This window comes from Pinus tabuliformis, chromosome 2_1, assembly GCF_031772625.1.
Source record: "Pinus tabuliformis cultivar Carrire ecotype Pingquan chromosome 2_1, CPIR1, whole genome shotgun sequence".
Lineage (NCBI taxonomy): Eukaryota > Viridiplantae > Streptophyta > Pinopsida > Pinales > Pinaceae > Pinus > Pinus tabuliformis.
This window is the reverse complement of record NC_142299.1, coordinates 767,268,525-767,288,785: the sequence shown is the minus strand read 5'-3', so window position 1 is coordinate 767,288,785 and position 20,261 is coordinate 767,268,525.

Here is a 20,261-nt window from a genome sequence, read left to right as displayed (position 1 = left end):
CAACTTGAACAATGATTTCGTGTTGTGGGCTTGCCTGCAACGGGTCGCTTTCTATCGACATCAGCACATTATCTAGAGAGATGACTTAGAAATCGTCAGTACCTTGAAGTCTGCATGCATCAATGGCAGGTTTCTCGCCTTTGACGTCAGTTTACATCATTGACTTTCGATCGAAGGATTCCGTGAAATGTTCGACATCAACCCATTCATTCACATCTCATGGATTGTACTGAGTACTTTGAGAACCATTGACATTACTAGTGGTCTCTCTCACACTTGTTAACAGTTTACATCATCGACTGGTAATCAAGTGGTTTCTACCATGTTCGACATCAATTCATTTATTCGCATGGCTAGAATCGTACCAATTCGGGAAGTAGAAATGAAGACCCTAGATCTAGTTTCCACCATCCAGGCTGCGAGGAGTTTTGTATTCATTATCTAGTAGACTAATCATAAACAGATGGCTGCGCCCATACTGTGTCTACAAAAGTCTATGATTATGATGTACTGCAAGATCATTCCTGTATCAGAGTAGTTAGTCTGTTAGTTAAAGTTTTGATCTGAGTATGGGAATGCCTACCTCAGCGATGATATAATCTTATACATGTATTTTGTGTTGAAAATTGCAGGTTCTGACCAGGCTCTCCACGAGATAATACTTGAAATGATAAAGCGCTTCACCCTTCCTAGATAATACAAAACCCTAATCTACTACAGGCTTCGCACTTTAGGGGGCAATCTGTTACACTAAAAAATGTATCCTTGGCTATTTACAGTTAGTATGGCTCTATCAACAGTCATGCTATCCTCCTGGGCAAGTCTTATGCCTCTGCTCTCCATGTCAAACTCCAAAAAGAGAGAAAGTCTTTGTAAATGTGTTTATCTCTGGGTACGCAGATTCTCTCGGCCTTACCTGCGTATACGCACCTAATGTTCACAAAAACTGCGTACTTGTACGCTCTGTATGTAAAGGGGCAGGTGCGTACCCCTGTAAAGGTCAAAAGGCGCGAGTTTCATCTTTAAAAAGTTACTTGTGGTCACTTCTAGAGCATTCTAGAAGGTTGTTCGACGTGTGTTGAGCGCCTCCAGATGGTTCATGTATCCCTATCAAAGAGGAACTTATCCCATCAATAAGGGAGCTATCCCATCCAAAGAGGGGATTATCCCATTGATGGTGGACCTGATTAACTTCCTCTTGAGCACTATAAATACAGGCATTGGGCCAGAAGGAGGGGAGGTTGGAAGCTAAACATTTCTAAGGGTAGATGCTGCTGGAATTAGGACTCCCATTTAGAGGCTTGTGAGGAGAGATTACCATCTTTGCTTGTTCTATTTGGAAGTGGGTGAGCTTTGTCAAAGTAAAGGAGAACTCTTGATGGACCCTGGGAGGGACTTGCACAACACCAAGGCTCAGGTTGTAATTGTTCCTTTTGTTTCCTATTAATGCAAATGAGTCCATTCTTCTCAATAACTTGTTATTTATGAGTTGTTTCATGTACTCCTTGGTCTATGTGTTAAATATGTTTTATTTTATGAGATTATCAAGTGCTATTTAATCGTTTGATTGTTAGTGAATGCAGGTTTCGAAGTGAAGGAGGAGCTCATCCGGATCAGCGAGGCTGGACTGCTACAACAGCGTTGGACTACAGGTAGGATCTAAACACTTGATTTCTTATATAGTAAATGCATTTTTAGAGAAGGATTGCTCTTGTTTGTCTTGTTTGTCACTAGAGAGTCTTAGGCTCCTAGGGAGGTTGGTTGTGTCCGCACTATCGACTCTTTCCGCCTGACACCACTATGGTTGGTTGTTGATATTAATCACACTTCTCATGTGGTAGCTACCAAAATATGCCACCTTCCCTGCCACGAACAAGATAGAATTTTTCATGCCTAGGTTTGATAGTTTATGGTTTAAAATTAATAAAACACAACAATAAAACAATAATTTGATTTTTAATTTTTGCAAAGAAAATGTCACTCATGTTTTTTGGAAAGTATTAGTGATACTAATCCAAAATGTCATAGATTATAGCCCAATGGTGCACTTCTATTCCATTCCTCATTTTATGTATATCCAGGCCAAGGAAAACCCTAATGGAACATGACTATAATATAGTTACAATCTTGACGATGAGACTATTTCAAAAATCATCAATGACTGGCTAGCAAAGTGGAGAGTGCTTGTGTCGCAAATATTAGTTCTAGATGTATCTGTGTTGCATACACAAATAGATATTGACTATGTCAATTCTGAGATAGAGACATATCCATAGGTCATGTAGATCAATTCTCAATAAAGTAGGAAAAATACACCCCAAACAGAAATTCAGTAAGAACCCTTTCCAAAGAGTTAGAGCAATAGTATCCTATCACACCACTGTTATATGTAAACAGAAGAGGTAGTCCTAAAGAAGCATAAGAGAAACATGCTAGGAAAATTCACAGGAAGAAGAAAACTGATGAAGAAAATCAAGTAGACTAACTCCATTATATCACAGGATGACATAGAGAGGATGGTCACAAAATTGAAGGAGGTGAATAAACATCGGACTACACCCTTGTTCACCTCTATCAAAAAAGAAACCCAAGAGAAAAGGAAAATATAGGACCACATGAAACAACATTTAGAACAACTGCAACTAATGATAGATGCGTCAAGGGTCACAACACCTACACCTAGTGTGCCAGACCCAACAATGCTCACAAAAGCAACAAACATGCCCCCCACACTAGAGACTCAACCAAAACCATTACAATCCTCTACAACATCCTAAGAGCCTCACACACTTTCCTTGTTGTTTGTTCCAGTTCACTTCACTGATATTGAAGTTCAATAGCAGGCACATGTCTTACTCCAGGTAGACTTTGTTATTTTTTGGTTTCCCATGTCAATTTTTATTTTCTTACAATATTCTATTGCATAAGTGATACAAGTTAGATAAAAGTCAACATAAAATTACCTAATATAGTTAACTACATAACACCAAGCACTATAGGAGACACAAATCCAAATAGATGAGGCCAAACATTAGGAATAGGTCTGATAAAAGACACTTTGATGAGTTCTTGAAGTTGTGTATGGTAAAATTCCTGAGGTACCCATGGAGGTGGATGTTCCACTAGAAGAAAAAATTGTATAAAATTGAAATGGTTTTTCATGGTCTAGAGATGAGGGTAGAATAATTACAATTGCAATTCAAGCCTACCACCCTACTATAGGAGGTTAGAAGGAGATAAAAGGAACAATATGTTACCAAGTATGTTGAAACTAATCAAGGAATTCAAAAGGAGCATACCCAATTATGTGAAGCAAGAGTCAATATATGACACAAGTTACAATATATTGTTGAACTAAAGGATTTTTGTTATAAGATTAAAGTTGTTGAAAAATGCAATGAATCCATTCACATTAGTCTAATATTCTTTCTTGATGTTGAAAGTTATTTATAATTCAAACACCCATTGAGTGTTTCTAGGGCTTGTCCTTGAGTCTACATGTAAATTAAGTCATTGTCATATATGGAAGACCCTTTTGGGACAAGTCCACCTATTAGGCCACACAAGAAAGCCTATAAATAGGAGCATTCGTCCTCATTAAAATATAAATCAATCAGACAACAAGAAGTTCAACCAAAATTAATGAAATGTAACTTAAAGTTAGAAAAGGAAGGGAAGACTTCAAGTAGGAAGAATCTAAACTTTTGAAGATTGTTTTCAGCGCTAGAATTCCTCACACATGCAAAGAAATCTCGGTACTATTTTTTGCAGCAAGGATTGAATTATTGAAGTCACAATAAAAGGATAATAACAAGTAAAAGAGAAGTCATCTTGCAAGCTGACTTCTTGAAGAAGAATACATTGTCTAAGAGAAGAAGAGAGAAGGGTAAAAACACTAGATTCATCCACACATGCATAAACTAGGGTTTCTATAGTAGCTGAAATTGCAATCATAAAATGCAAGTTCGAAGTTGAGGTTGAAGAAGATATTTGGAGCAGTTGTGAAGATAATTTGACTTGGGTTGACATTACTGGAAGAATTTATTCAAAGGATAGTTTTAACTTGGTCTTGGAGGGGTCTTGGTCAAGGGTCATATGTCTTGGAATTCATCATTTGAAGTTCTATAAGAAGAGGATATTTCTTGTGGGTTTTTCTCTCAAGAGGAGAGGTTTTGGCCCGAGATGATACCCTCATTCTTGTGTCCTCTTTTCTCATTGTTGCTTATTGTTTGGTAGTTTTTTTATGACAGGAACACTAATTATATTCAAGTTAGGTAAAAAATACACCACAAGTAGTTGTGAATGTAAGATAAATCACCTAATCTAGCTACTTTTAGATTTCTCAACATGGTATAAAAGCTAAGGTGACTATGAAAAGAAGAAAAGGTAGCTTAAATATCATCATCAAAAAAGAATACATAAGGTCTGAGCACAATAAAATCATCAAGAAGGACTAACCCACTCATCATCTTGAAGGAAGGAACCAAGAAGGACTCAAAACCCTACCACATTCAAAGAAGGGTTCTACACTTGAAGCATTCTTGGGAAACTTGCACAACATCATCACATGGAAAATAATACCTCAATGAACCTACATCAACTAAAATAAGGATTACAAATTTGAAGCATATTGAAGTCTACATTTCAAGGAAGTAAGAAGAGCCATTTCCATCATCATCAAGGAATCAAGGTGATCTTCCTCTCTTGAACCAAGGATCACTTTTAAAATAATTCTAAAAGGATGACATGTTCATCAATAATAAATCTTCTATTATCAACATCATCAATAAAGACATCAAGTTGAAGATTTAATCATCTAGGATTATCTTCACTTGACAAGTAAGTATCTTTATATCTATGTCTGAGTCTATCAAAATGACTTCATTTTTCAAGGAGAGCAACAAATTGGTTGCATCATCAAACTTCCTTGCATGGAAACAGAGGTCATACTTGATCCTCATAGAGAATGAAGTTATTGGAAATGTCAAGGGTAAAGTCTCCAAACCATCTAAAGAGAAATCTTAAGCATTATAAAAGTATATGAAAGGGGAAATAAGGGCTCAAAGAATCCGTATAGAACCCATCAACGATCCTCTCATTCCTTATGCAGCAAAGTTGGAGATATGAAAAGAAATATATGATAAGCTAGTAGAATTGTTCTTTGTAAGCATTGTTGGAAAAGTCATATCTTTGAGAACCGAGCTGTGCAAAGATATAAAAAGAAGATGGAATAGCCTCATACTATATGACGACATCACAAATCTGAGACCAACTACAAGAGCTCGGGGAAATAATGTTCGATAAAGAAATGACCACCATTGTGCTCAATGCACTACCGTAGGAATGGGGTAAGTTTGTATCAAGTATCTATGGAAAGAAGGAAGCTAAAAAATTCATTTAAATTTCGTAATTATGTAAGATTGAAGAAACTAGGTTGAAATGTTATTGGATCAAATGAAAATGTTCAAGCATTTGTTGCAATGGCTAAGAGAAAAGGAAAGTTTGGGAAGTTTAGTCCTCAGAAAAAGAAGAATATCAACATGTCAAAGCTTTGATGGTATGGATGTGAGGAATATGGGCATTTCAAGAGATATTTTCCTAAATGTAAAAGGGACATCAAGAAAAGGTAAGAAAGGAATGAAGCCCATCTTACCAAAGAAGTGGAAGAACCTAAAAAGAGGAGGAAGTGAAAGATCTATACTATGATTGTTATACGGAATTTATACCTACGGATAATTATATCTTCCCTAAGTGGGTAGTTACACTTAGAACAACTGAAGTAAGTATGTTTAATCTTTTTCTACAATAAACAGATAAGATAAAAGAACCTACTTGTGATCCCTCACTTCCTTTGATCTCCTTTGAATTTCTCCCGTCACTCCCACTCAAACTGAATTCTCTCAATTGGTACCTACAACCATAAACAGAAGATGACAACAATCAAAGCATATGATTTGTTTATTGTAAACAAATGGAATTGGCAACATGTGAACATACATTCATCATAGATATAGACAAAAGTATTGGAAAAGGAACAAACAACTTTATTGATTGATAGAAGGAGAAGTTACACCCAATGTGGTTCGATCTCATGTCACTCATCCAGCTTAGTCGAATCCCTCATCGCACCAATAGCAACATCAATACAATAGCATAACATTACTTTGACAATGATTTCAATTCTCTAAACCAACAATATTTCTCTATAATATCCAAGCTCCTTGGCTCTATGACGGTAGGCCAATTTATAGATGAATGCAAGTGGTTTTGTCATTAATATGGCATTGAGTGGTTTTCCATAATTGGATAATTAGTTTCCATGTTCAAAGGGATGAGAGGATAGAGGATTAGATGATCCAAGCCTATTCTAAGTTGAGCTCATATTGATAGGATAGGAGCTGTGTTCTTTCTAGAAGGCTCTAGAAAGGAGGAATATACTCAGGATCCAATGAACATTTTGAGGATTCTCGCCCATCGCAAGCTTGAGTGGGCTTAGGTGCTCTGCAACGCAGCCTTGAATGGGGCCACATGCTCTACAGAGCACTTACCCCTGACCAGGGGTGCGTTGGTGACCCAAGGAATCACTTCAGTAGGGTTTGAAGTTAGGAAACTCTTATGGATGAAAGCACAGTCTCAATGAGGAAGCATGTCTAGGGCATGTAGCAACTGAATTAGGGTTTGATAGACCTTGTTTACACTAATTTCATCATCGGGAGTGATGTGCCTAAATAGACCTATAACAGCTACCCCCTAAAGCATGAAGTCAAAAATGATAATGTTGAGTGATATGCTTTATGATGTGATGAGGAGGATCTGAAGCAGATGGTGACCTGCATCAATTACAATACATAATATCATGATATCTTTGAATTTTTCATGAATTGCTGAGGGAAGGCATACCCATGCTCAGCATATAAACTTTTCATTACATGTACATAAATCAGATAGTCATCTACAGATATAGATCCATGATAAGATGACTATCTGTGTAAATCCATCGTACAAATGATTTAGTACTCTCCTGAAATCGCAACCCAGATGGATGAAACTAGATCTAGGGTCCTCTATCTCATCCAATTGTTTGCTCAAGTACGAGTCTAACCATGTGAAAATGTGATCTAAAGTCGAACATGGGAATTCACTATCTGATTACTAGCCAATGATGTAAGTTGTTAACAGACACGAGAGAGATCACCAATAATGATAATGATTCTCAAGGTACTACAATACATTCTGCATGGTGTGAATAGATGTTTTGATGTCGAACACCATACAAAGTCTTTCGGTCGAAGGCCTGTGATGTCAACCTGTCACCGGAAGCAAGAAACTTGCCATTGATGTATGCAAGCCTCAAGGTACTAGAAGGGTGTTTCTAAGTCAACTTCCTGGATAATGTGTTGATGTCGACAAGAAGGGACTTGTCGTAGGAGGGACTTGATGTATCCCCCATCAATGGAATGAAATGAGTGTAATGATTTTGAAGACAGAATGTGACAGATGACACAATTTTCAGGAATGGCAGTCATGAAAATGAAGGTTTATGAGTATTGCAAAGGATGAAGTTTACTGAGTGACTTCTCTTGAACATGTCGGTGGCACTGAATGAATTGGCAGCATTGACCCAAAAACAAAGTGATGGATGGTGTCATATACCATAGGTATGATAACCATCAAGCAGATAACCCAACCCAAATAGTCACAGAGATGAAGTGAAAGTGTCATGTTTAAGAGCGACTTGCTCCCATAAAGTGATTTATCCCTTTTCCATTTTCCCTAGTCATTCCTAACCAGTACCTCTTTATTTTTTAACAGTCTTCAGGAGGATAACATATGCTTGATGTATAATTCTACCCTTCGGGTGAATCCATCGCTATGTGATGTTTTAATGAGTCTAACGACAATGAGATCTCAATCCTTTTCATGTCTAGAGAGTTTGAAAAGGAACAAAAAGAAAACTCCACAAGTTCGTTTTCCTAAATTTGTATCTCAAGTTCGAAAAAGCCTAAAATAATATAAGAGAGAACCTATTGACCATGTTAGATCAACGTATTCCTTTCTCGTAAGTAATCTATCTCAGTCCGGAAAAGGGTTAAACTTATACTGAGTAGATGTCATTTCCAATCCGTTTACAAGTTGAAAAGGACAAGCACCAGACAATCTTTTCATATTTTGAGAGTCTGAAAAGAGCTAAAAGAGGACACTAGGGGGTTCCTTTTTCGATGTTTAACAAAGCTCGAAAAAGAGATAAAAGTATGCTCTGTGGTCAAAAGTACATTTTATGATCATGCTCATTAAATTCACTATGTCAGCTGTAAAGCTGCTCAAAGAACAACCAAATGGATTAACCATACCTGTTTCATTGGTAAAAATAGGTAAAAACTATAGTTTATTCATTTAATGAACATGAAATAACCATAAAACAAGAATTTACTAAGCCATTTTACCATTTGACATTTACCATTTAGTTTTGTTCTCTGAACCAGTATTTTACCTCAAACTTCAGCAGCTGATTGCGAGAGATTTTGTGGATCATTCTTCGTGCCGTCAGGACCAGGTAGGAGATCTACCTCTTCGGTTTCATTTAAGTTCACTATTTTTCAATTTCAGGCAAAAGTTTTAGGGTTTTGGGTTCCCTAGGGTAAATATATCATGCCCTAGGATCAACACACCCTTATGCATCGAAAACTGTGCTACAGAGCAGTCAAACAGAAGGAAAACTACTCTGCATCACATTGTCTAAAGATTAGGGGTGCATTGGGCACAATTTATAAATTTGATTCATCATTTCTAACCAAAATCTCTTCACTTTTTTGCATGAAATGGATCCTAACTAAGCCTATAGTGTGATTTCAGACTTTGATTGGATCAGAATGGTTATCACATGGCGTCAAAGAGAGCATGAAGAATAGGATATGGTTGCCCTAAATGATCCTAGTACTATTGAGGCCTCAGAGGTTGTGGGTTACTCAAATATTTCAGGTTATTGGGGATTAGGCAACAGTTAGAACTATTACAGTTCTTGGTTAATTCATGGGATCCAGCGGAACAGGTTTTTCACATAGGGGACAAAGTTCTCCCTATATTGATCAATGATATTTACTTTCTCACAAGATTGTTGAGACATGGTGCCCCCATTTCTCCTTCAGGTTCTCCCTGTGGGGGTGAATTAGTGAGGGACTACATTTGACAATCCTGCCAGCCAGGTACACAACCTAGCAAAGATGGAAAGATAAACATCAGGGATGTTCGTCAAACAATCCTCTTTACTATCTCAAAGTTGGAGGGTAGCGTGATATTTCATGTCACGAATAGATCACACATGCAGTATGTGCTTGAGTGTCTTGATCCAACTATGTTCAACTGGTGTGAGGGAGTATTCTCTTTGATGAAAGAGCAGCTGATTAAAGTAAAAAGCAGTAAGACAAAAAATTTCAGCTATGGATCGATCTTGATCGCTTTTACTTTGGAGAGAATTCCATTGATGCAACCTCAACATGTTACACTAAGTTTAGTTGGTCCTAGAGATCCATGGATGTAGAGATGGGTAGATTTGATGGCTAGACATGCTGGTCAGTCATCAATCTCATTTTCTACTCCATTCTTTAGTTGTATCCATCGATAAAATATTGTCATAGAGGAGCATCCATATGCAGGGATGGATTTTCGTGGAGATCTAGATTTGAGATTACTAGTGGGTGCTCAATGGGGTGCTATAGGTAAATTGTTTTGACCATGTATTTTTTATTGTTTGAGTTTTACATATTTTTGTGTTTTTTGATGTTTCCATGACTAAACTAAAAATGTTCTCATGTATATAAACGTTGGCATTGTTCGACCAATGGGTCATCAACAGGAGGCGGGTGAACCAACAGGGAGAAATGTCAGAAGAGTAGTTCTCCAAGGTTTAAATCTGATTGAGACACTGGCTGAGTTGCACATCATATAGAGGGGTTAACCCGCGGTATACCAGATGTTCGAATCGAGGAGTTATTGATGAGACTACAACACCATAATATTGGTGTACCTAGCCATTGGATGAGGCTATTGTGCATCATAGCTCAGGAAGTGACATGTTATCATGAGCATCATTACATCTACTTAGGATGATTTACTGTATGCATATTGAGGTTTTGAGGTAAGATGACCAACATGTCTTGGACACAAATTTTGGTAAAAACTTTGAACATCTATCTATTTTACTTTCAGTGTTTTCCTATGGTTATGTGTAATACTATTCAACTGTTGATGTGAATTAAAAATTTACTCTTTACATATGTCGTAAATGTCTGTTTAACACGTAATGCGCTAAAGAATTTGTCAATGTGTTAAAGTTTCTGGAAATGTGTTGATATTGAATGTAATCAAAATGTCTTTCCAAGAGATGAAATCTAAGGAATATACAATGAATAGTTGGATTTTAGACGGTATAAGCATTTATAAGTTGTAGTACGACAAGTTGTGAGTCTAGCCTAATGATGATTCGGCGAATTCCAAGTGAAATGGCATCAGAGAGGAGTTCGATCAATGCACTATACTAGGCAATATTGTTCGTAGAATGACCGATACAAATCCCTTGAAAACTCACTAACTCGCCTGTTGGAGTGAATATGGCCCATGCTGAAGAGGATAGGTTCTGCGTACTACGACTAGCACCATAATCATAACCAACAAATGGTTCCAAATATTTCGACATCTGCAACAAATGCAAAGTGGATTACTAACCACATAAAAACTCTAAAAGTCACACTGTGACACACACACGCAATCAAAGCAGATATACAATGTTTTTACTATGCACAATCAAGCATAGTAATGTTTAAGATACAACTCGTTTTAGGGCTGTGACAATGGAATTCCATCATAATCAACCAACTCATAGGCACATTTTATCAAAACACGTTTGATAATGTAGGGGCCCATCAATAGTGGTTCAAATTTTCCTGTTCCTAATTTATCAGCTTCCTGATCATAAAGCAAGACCAGGTCCCTTTCTGAGAATATGTGAGGCTTGACATTGTGGTCATATTGCACCTTAATTCATTTCTTATGTGCTTTTTTGGCCAATGCGGCTTCACGACGTGTTTCATCTAGATGGATGAGTTCTAAGAAACATGCTTCCTCATCAGAAGTGTCAGGTAACAAGTCAATTGTGAGTTTCAGTGATGAAATCTCACATTGTATTGGTAAGATTGCCTCAAGACCATACACCAATTGGAAAGGTGTGAACTCAGTTGCATTTCTTACCGAGGTTCGATAAGCCCACAAAGTTTAGTACAGGATCAACTGCCGGTTTTGTTTGTGAATTCCTATCATTCGTTGAAGTATTCACTTAAGGACTTTGTTGATGGCTTTAGCTTGTCCATTAGCATGTGGATAATAAGGAGTAGAAATATCATGTGAGAGTCCTAACTTGGTAGTTAATTCAGTCATCATGTGATTGCGAAAATGTGAACCATGATCTATAACTATAGCTTGTGGTACACCAAACCATGCAACCACATGGTTGAAGAAAAAAAGTGCAGTTGTCTCACCACTGTTTTTTAATGTAGGCATCACCTCGGCCCATTTCGTAAAATAGTCAACGATGACAATAATATACCCATGCCCCCCGGCTGAGTGAGGGTTACATGTCATGAAATAAATTCCCCATTTTGCAAATGGTCCAACAACGATGATAGGATGTAGTGGTGCAGGTGGTAATCGAGTTTTACGGTAAAAAATTTGGCATGCATGACAACTTCTGACAACAGTAATGCAATTGTTAAATATGGTAGGCCAGAAGTAACCAGCACGGAGAATTTTCTGTGTGGTAGCATAAACAGATAAATGTCCACCAAAAGGACCAACATGGCAATCATTTAGAACTTTCTCAGCTTCCTCATGTGCGAGGCATGTATGAAAAATCGTATTGATACCGCGACGGTAAAGGGTGTCGCCATTGATCAGATAATCTTCGGCTTGATATCGAATACGTTGTTGTTGCAAGCGAGAGGTATCGGACAAAAAAGTTTGGGTTTGGAGATAGATCGGTATATCTCCATACCAAGGGTCAGATGACAAGATCATAAATAGAGACTCATCTAGAATTGATGGGTCCATTATTTAGTCGATGGCGGTTGAGGGTAGGTTGCAAAGAAACTCGACAAAAACTAGATATTTCTTTAACTTGGATTTGATGAATTCCAAATCAAATTCCTGCAAAATGATGATAAATTTTGAATATTTCCCCTCCAGCAATTGACGTGACAAGATTTATTTCATAGGGTTGCAATCTGAAATGACAGTGGTCTTTCGGAGCAAGATATAATGGCAAAATATCTGTATAGCTTGAATAGAAGCCAAAGCTAGCTTCTCCACGTAAGAATACTTAACTTCCATATCATTGAGATTATGACTCAAATAACAGATCGGATGTTCAATCCCATCTTCTTCTTGGACTAAAACCATGGGAATGGTTGTATCTGTAGTGGAGAGATACAGGAAATAGTCATTTTGGTAATTAGGGGAATACATTAATGCTGCTCGGATCATGGTATCTTTAAGAACATCAAATGAAGCTTGCGCAACCTAGTCGCAATGGAAGGAAATTCCCTTTTTCAAAAGACGATTAAATCCTTTAGCCATTTCAACATAGTTGGGAATGAATCTCCATAGAAATTTAGCCTTCCCTTGGAGTCTCTGTAACTGAAGTAAATTGGAAGGTGGAGGGAAATTAAGAATTGTCTTAACCTTCATGGGGTCAATTTGAATTCCTTCTTTGGACACTACAAAACTAATCAAATGACTAGAACCAACACAAAACACACATTTATGTGGATTGAGTCGAATTTTGTAATGTTGGCACTGTAAAAATATGGCTCTCAAATGTTGCAGGTGATCAGCCTGTTTCTGTGAATGAGCAAGTAATTCATCTAGATAGGGTTAAATGACATGTTTGATGTCATGGAAGGCATAATTCATTGCTCTTTGAAAAGTTGCCCCAGAATTCTTCAAACCAAAAGGAATTTTCCTATATGCGAATGTGCCCCAGGGAAAAATAAAGGCAGTTTTAGATTGGTCTTCTAGGTGGATATTGATCTGGTTATAGCCGGAAAATCCATCCATAAATGAAAATATCTCACATCTAGCACACTCATCAATTATCTGGTCGATAAAGGGAGTGGGATAGTTGTCTTTTGGACAAGCATGATTAACATCCCTATAATCAACACACACTCGTATTGTTCCTTGTTTCTTCATGACAGGAACAATATTGGAAACCCAATTAGTAAGAGGAATGGGGTATATGAAACCAGCATGAAAAAGCTTTTCAACTTCTACTTTTATGGAAGTAGCCTTCTTTGGATGAATAGGACAGAGGCACTGTCATGCTGACTTGACATCAGGATACATTTTAATCTCTTGTTCAACTATACTAGAACCAATACCTGCCATTTCCTCATATGACCAAGCAAATATATCGTGGAATTCATGAAAAATAGCATGGTAAGTTTCAAGTTCTGATGGAGAACAACATTTTCCAACATGGATGTTTTCTATAATTCCAAGTTTGGTCACAATATCGATAGACATGGTTTCTTCTATATTCGATAATTTTCTTTCGGAATCGACTATGTCTATAAATATAGAATTTGAAAGGAAATCAATGATTGAAGGGCAATTTAGTTCATTTGGAATATCTTCTATATGATTTGGAAGATGGGATCAATGATGATAATCTTCCCATGGTACTTCTTCTGTCATGATTGATTGGATGATTCCTTCATCAATAGAAAATGTACATGAAAAAGGATCAGAGGAAGTACCATATTCTAACGAATGATCAACCCATACAATTGGCGATGATGGATTTGGATTTGTTGTGCAAGCCAAAAATAGTGATTGCTATGCGAGCTCAATTGGGCTTAACGACATGGTTTCATTACTCATATCAACTTCGAAATTATTGGAAATCTTCCATGACTCAAATGAAGTGGAAGATATCATGTTACAGGTATCAACTTTTGCAACTTCCACCATTTGTGATGGTGACGGTAGTGAAAAGGTGCCCATTATGGAAGAATATTTGAAGAGACCTACTCCAATGTTCTGAAGAGATAGCGAAGGTCCATGAACTAATGGAATGCTTCAATTTGCCTATGAACTAGAGGCGAAGAAGGCAAGTTGATCAATTACTGTGATTCCGCCTTTATGAGGGAAATCGATCATATGGAAGTATGTCAAAACCATAGCAACCATAGCGTAAACCCACAATCTTCCTAGTAAAATATTGTAGTCAAGTGGTCCGTTAATGACCTCAACTTCAACAGTCACATTTTTTCCCTCTAGTTCTATCTGTAGGTTACTTAAAATTCCACAAGGTGTATTAGTGTGACCGTCAAAAGCTTTTAATGTTGTAGGTGATCATGACAAAGGCGGTGAGCCAAGTGTTTTCTAGCAATTCATTGACATGATACAAGTAGATGCACCTTCATCAATAATGGTTTGGTGAATGAGGTGATTCAATGCATTTACTTGGATCAAGAATGCTAACTATGTTGGTAATTGTGGCGTATAACCCGCATGGTTAAAAACCACGAGATTGGAATGCATTGGATCAATTCCAACAATTACTGACATGAAAGCATGCTTTTGGGAGCAAGAATTTTGAAGCACCTCAAGCGTCAACATAGAAGAAGATGACTGAGCCAAATCTTCTACTATGTTATAATTTTGCGTTGCTCGAGGTCAAGGGTTGAGTGTAGATTTATGAACAACTCCCTTAGGCGGTTTTATTGTTAACTCTAGTGCAATGGGTGGTGCAATGGAGTTAGATGAAGTCGAAGTCGAAGTATTGGGTTGATTTATAGCCTCGTTATTTGATGAAGACGGTGGATTACCGTAATCTTTACTTTGTGTAGTCACCAAAACATCAGTCTTAGGCTTAGTGGCAGATAACATAAGCACTTGTGAAGTGGAAGCATGATCTGTAGCAACCAAATGAGTCTTTGGGTTTGGAAAAAGGTATGTCAACACATCGGATGTACTAGAAGTCTTAAGAAGTTTTAAGACTTCAGAGCGGTGAGGACAGTCTCACGTAAAGTGCTCCTCATTACAAATTAACATGGGTAACAAGGTTTCCTAGCCAGAGAAGAGGAATCAGATGATTTCTCTTGAGGGGGGGAATTTTGATTCTTTTTGGTTTTCCCCTTTTTCTTGCTTCCATGTTGCTTTTCATTTTTACCTTTGTCATATGACACAACATTTATTTCCGAAGCAAGTGTATTATTAGGTGTATTAGAGGTTTGATTTGAAATAGAAAGTGTTTGACTAGATGGTCTACTTGCTGTTTGAGTTCGTGATGAACCTATTACACCATCACCAGCATGAGAGTCCTTACTGGATGGAGGTGGTGGAACAGTAAAAGCTGGTCTAGGTTCATTTGGAATCTTATCATACAGCATGTAGGACTGGGTGTAAATCAAGTCTAAGTATTGGGCACAAGTAATTACTTTCTCTTCAGTAAAAACTCCTCCTTTAGCCACATCCTCGGTGATAGATGGAAACAAGGATTTAATAAACCACTCAGCTAAAAGCTGATCAGGAACAAAAGTTTTTACCATTCGATGACGACGACACCACTCATGAATATGATCAGAAATGTGAGTAGCAGTGGTCTGTTTAAAGTTGTTCAACAGTTCCTTTCCAGTTTCATATTTGATGGGTAACTAGAAATGGGTTAAAAATATAGTGGCTAAGGTTGTGAAGTTGTCAAATGAATCTCGTGGTAATTCAATATACGACTTTGTAGCCGGACCAGTGAGCGTTCACTGGAAAAGACATAGTCTTACTGAATCATCATTTAGGGATTTGGATGAACACCATAGATGAAAAGTCATAACATGATTGGAAGGATATTCTCTAGGGTTTCCATTGAACTTAGGAATATCAGAAGGCAATTTGTGTCGAATCACCAGCCACCAAGTTGAATAAAGAATGGGATCATTGGTAAGCTGATTTAAATCCGGTAATTCAAGTGTTGTGACAAAAGCCAGCTTTTGGTTTAGGTCGGGCTGAGTGTAACCAGGGTAAGATGGAAATGCCTAGGCAATAACCCTTTGCATACTAGCATAAGGAATCTGCTACTGGTAACCTTGATAAGGGTAGGTTTGTTGAGCATATCCAGTATAAGGTTGTTGTTGGGAACCAAGATAGATTTGTTGTTGACCAAAACGGGGATAGGCTTGTTGACTAGAACTTGGGTAAGCTTGTTGTTGACCAAACCCAGCATAGGCTTGTTGACCAAGTCCAGGATAAGTTTGGTACTATTGGAATTGTTGTTGTTGGTATTGTGGCTGCCACGGTTGTTGATACAATGGTTGTTGCCCACCAATATAAGTTTGACCAAGTTGTGGATAAATTATACCAGTGTAATTCTGAGTCATCCCAGTTAATGGTAAACTGGCCTGAGGTTGTTGGATTTTAGACATAAATAGTTGTTGTAAAATGGCCTGAGAAGACTGAGTCTATAGACCTGAAACTTGAGGGTAAGAGGTTGAAGGATCAGCTTGCAAAGGTTGAGATACAATCAACTGAGCTTGCGACTATGGTAAAGTCATAATGACAGGTGTAGTAGGTATGGATGAAACATGTTGTATTGGTTGTGATGAATACACAAGCCTTGGTTGAACAAGCATTGTAGGCTTCCATTGACAAAGAGTCATTCCAGAATAAGTTGGACCTAAAGATGACGGTATACTGCCATAAGTAGATTGGGCATGTTGTTCTCCATATGGAGGTAATCCGGTGTTAAGTGGACACATTGGATGGTAACTAGATGGACCAGCTTGATATTGACTTGATGGATCAAAATGTTTAGTATCTGTAAGTGAACTAGGTAAAATTCCTATGGACAACATTGGTGAAGACCATGGACTAGAAGGAACACCGGAGTGGGCTCCAGATAATGATTGGTAACCCAGTGGGATGGATGGACCACCATACAGATGTGACTCAGGTGTTTTGATAAACATCGAAGAAGTAGCGACAATAGATGTTGTCGTAGCTGTAAAAAATGATACAGTCTGGGATGTTATTTCAGCCATAGTCAAATGACCCAATAAATGGCTTAATGAATATATGGGAGTTTGAAAGTAAACAAGATCAAGAGGAGCAGTATAAGTTAACCGAGGAAAACAAGGATAAATATAAAGCCCTGGTCCAGAACGAGTTGGAGTTATAGGTGAAGTTTCTTCTTCAAATTCCTCTTTAATAGCAATCAAACCGGGTGGAAGGATTTCACCATCAGGTCCATAATAAATTTCTAGTGTTTGACTCTATGGTAAAGGAGAAGTCTCAACAGTTATAGATGTATGAGGATAAACCGGTCGATCGTCTTTCGATACAGGAACAACTTCGGGATCCAAGTGTTCTGGTAAAAGAACAACGGGTTCAGGATGAATTTCTTGAACAACTTCTGATTGAGGATCAACTTCTTGTTGGGAAACTTCAGTTATTGTTTCACTAAGTTTCTTTCAGTGTCCTCAGGTAATTGTAAAGGTTCCACCTCAGTAACAGATAAACTAGTAATAGTAGGAGTAACTGGAATCACAGTACGTACTGATATAGGTGACTCTGGTAAATCAGATGAAGAACTAGAATTTTGTGATGTATTGGACTCAGCTAAACGAGACCACTTTTGCCAACTAGGTGCAACATCAGGTAGTAAAGGCAGTTTACTTGCTATCCAACATGAATGAGGGGGTAAAGGTTGATTTTCTTCCACGATTTCTTATTGATTTTATTATAAAAATAAATAAACAAAAAGATGGTAATCTAAGCGAAAGAATTACCAAGAAACTGTGAATTGCAATATACCACCTCAGAGGAGCCAAGGACTTAACATACATGCAGGTAATCTCCCCGAATGCTATTTTCAGTGTATCACAGTATACAAGGCAGCCGACTCGATTACCTATGGATGGATAGCAACCTAATGTAGTCCTCCCAAATATACCTGAAAGTACGTGGAGGCCCAATCCATGTTAGCGTTGTCTAATGTGAAACCGCAGAGTGAGACAATTCCCTTATATCTTTCGTACTATAACACCACCCGATATACCTGAAAGTATGTGGATGAGCTATGATATACTTATGCACGTGGAATGAGGTATCACACTCGGAATGTACCACTGACCGTTAGTGATAGCTGCTATGTTTAACGACGCCAGAACACGTCTCTAGCCTAGACCTCTAAATGTTATGTGTTAAGTTACATTGCTCCATTAGGTTAATTGAGATAAATTTTAGTTGATCTTGTTTAAAAGTTTGTCTTTCAGGTTCACCGCATGATGTTTCTGAAACTCCTAGAATGCAACTAAGATGGGAAACATACTTTTCATTTGATTTAAACAATGAAAATCGTAACTAAAATGGATAGAGCAATCAGAATCTTTAAACAAAGAGCATACAGCACATATAATGCAACTTTTCCTATACCATTCCTACAAGGACACACAAACTTCTAAATGCATTATGCATGTTTTTCTTTTCATTCCTTTAATCTTTAGATGAACAGAAAGAAACTAAATGCACAAACGATCAATTAATGCTTTTCACAAGAAACGAAGACTTTACGACAATTTCTTTTTCAGAAAAGTAAAGACTAATCAATGTAAGATAACTTTGGGATTGATTCGACATTGATAAACAAAACATAAAGAAACATTGAACAAACAAAGCCAAAGTGGGTATGGAAAAGAAATGCTAATTTGGACTTTAGGGATAGAGAAACATTGACCATTCAACAAACAGTATGTGAAACAATTTGGAAAAAATCAAGCAAAAAAATGGGTTTTTGCCTTGACAGGGACAAGCGCAACCCTGAGTGGGAGACAGTGCATTGCAGAGCACTGTCTCTAGACTAAGGCTACTCTGTAGAGCACTGTGTCAAGAACAACAGTGCATTGATGCCAGAGAGTACTATCAGCACACAAATAAACACACATTTTGACCAAACAAGCTTCAAAATGATTGAATATGGCTAAATGAACTCAAGCAAAGTCTATTGGTGCTCCTAAGACAAGGGATAGCTACCAAGAAGGATGATCCTTCCCCAGTGGAGTCGCCAATTTGTTATACAAAATTTATACCTACATATAAGTATATCTTCCCTAAGTGGGTATTTACACTTAGAACAACTAAAGTAAAGATGTTTAATCTTTTCCTACAATAAACAGATAAGATAAAAGAACCTATTTGTGATCCTTTGCTTCCTTTGATCTCCTTTGAATTGCTCCCGTCACTCTCACTCAAAGTAAATTCGCTCAATTGGTACCTGCCAACATAAACAGAAGACGAAAACAATTAAATCATATGATCTATTTATTGTAAACAAATGGAATCACCAACATTTGAACATACATTCATCATAGATATAGACAAAAGTATTGGAAAATGAACAAACAACTTTATTGATTGATAGAAGGAGAAGTTACACCCAATGTGGTTCGATCTCATGTCACTTGTCCAACTTAGTCCAAGCCCTCATCACACCAATAGAAACATCAATCCACCAGCATAACATTACTTTGACAATGTTTTCAAGTCTCTAAACCAACAATATTTCTCTATAATATCCAAGCTCCTTGGCTCTATGATGGTAGGCCAATTTATAGATGAATGCAAGTGGTTTTGTCATTAATATGGCATTGAATGGTTTTCCATAATTGGATGATTAGTTTCCATGTTCAAAGTGATGAGAGAATGGAGGATTAGATGATCAAAGGCTATCCTAAGTCGAGCTCTTCTTGATAGGATATGAGTTGGGTTCCTTCTAGAAGGCTCTAGAAAGGAGGAATATACTCAGGATCCAATGAACATTTCAAGGATTCTCACCCAGCGCAGGCTTTAGTGGGCTTAGGTGCTCTGAAACACAGCCTTGAATGGGGCTACTTGCTCTGTAGAGAACTTACCGCTGACCAGGGGTGTGCTGGTGACCCAAGGAAGCACTTCAGCAGGGTTTGAAGTCAGGAAACTCTTATGGATGAAAGCACTCAATTAGGTGGCATGTCTAGGGCATGTAGCAACTGAATTAGAGTTTGATAGACCCTATTTACACTGATTTGATCATTGGGAGTGATGTGCCCAAATAGACTTGTAATAATGACTAAGATAATATCATTCACGTAATTTTTTTTAGTTTTTGTAAAATATATCTATCACTATAGGAAGCATCAAAAGGATGATAGGATGCATTAAAACTGAAATAGAGATGCATTCAT